Source organism: Cyprinodon variegatus, unplaced genomic scaffold (assembly GCF_000732505.1).
Source record: "Cyprinodon variegatus isolate N-32 unplaced genomic scaffold, C_variegatus-1.0 Scaffold63, whole genome shotgun sequence".
NCBI classification, from domain to species: Eukaryota; Metazoa; Chordata; class Actinopteri; order Cyprinodontiformes; family Cyprinodontidae; genus Cyprinodon; species Cyprinodon variegatus.
Genome location: NW_015150516.1, coordinates 547279 through 548584, shown reverse-complemented (window position 1 = coordinate 548584; position 1306 = coordinate 547279).

Here is a 1306-nt window from a genome sequence, read left to right as displayed (position 1 = left end):
TTTATAACATAAGGAAATTCAAGTTGAATCACTCATATTTCAAAATGGCTTCCAAGTCTGAAAGCAGCAGTTAAAACACAACATGATGGGATATTAATTAGAGTAAAGTTGGTAAACTGAATTTAGAACTTTCAGAGTCTTGAGTATCGCCATAGATTTCAGGTTGATTACAAATTTCTTCAGGTATAAATCTCTGTTTTGCCCTGAAGGCTCCGGTTGGGATGACGTCACAGTCGCCGCTTGAAGCCGTGAGCTGTGGGGGCCTCTAATTGGGGAACAAAGGTGCGTTGTTGTGGCTGATGCTGCGGGTGTGCGAGGTGGCGACGTCTGCGTGGAGAGGGTGTCAAATCTCTCCGTCTCCGAGCGTCCACCTTTTTAGCTCCCGCTTGGCTCAGTAATTAACACCTGCCTTCTCAGTGTGGCGGCGAGGCGCTCCTGTGCCAAAAACGCCCCGAGCTAAAGCGTGTGTGTCTCGCAGCGAGGACGCAGCAGACACATCGACACTCGTAGTCACTGTTAAGGTAGCCAAGGTTGGGGAGTCAGAAGAGCCACTGTTGGCGTTGCTTCATTGCACAGACAAACCGCTGCAATTTAAAAAAGAGTATTTACTTATAGCTTGTGGCTGTTTTTTTTTTTTTCTTTTCTTATCTGCTGGCTACATTTAGTCACCCTGTGGAAAAAGAAGAAAGGATAAAAATGTGAAAACAGTGAAGTGAGGCCAGAACAAAGAAAAAAGATATTTGCAGACAGCTTTTCTTATGTCCCACCTTAGCATGTGACCCCCAGACCACCGTCACGTCTCTGTTCACTGTTTAGATAAAGAGTCACTGGATTTTGGTCTATTTTTTTCTAAGCTTTTGGATCCACACCGGGAAAAATCTAAATCTAGATAATTCATTTTTTCTTAAAATTGGGCATTTATTCTTGGATTGAGGAGGTAAAAGAGAAATTTTGCCAATGAAACAAGACAATTTACACTTACAATAAGAAAAGACAATTGCTTTGTCTTATTTTAAGTGTATATTATCCAATTATCCCATTTTAAGAGTAAAAATACTCATTCCATTGGCAGACTATCTCATTTACCTACTCAAATTAAGGGTAAATACACTTAAATTTAAGAAAGTTCTTACTTATTTATAGATTGTTTTTCCAGTGCATGAAGTACAAAACATTCAATTTTAATTTGCTCTTTTTCCTACTTGATGAATAAAAAGGTTCTTTGTAGGTAAAAACAATTTTATCATCAATGTCGTAAAGATATAACCTGACTCCGCCAGATGGATTTGCTCCGCATATCCATCTG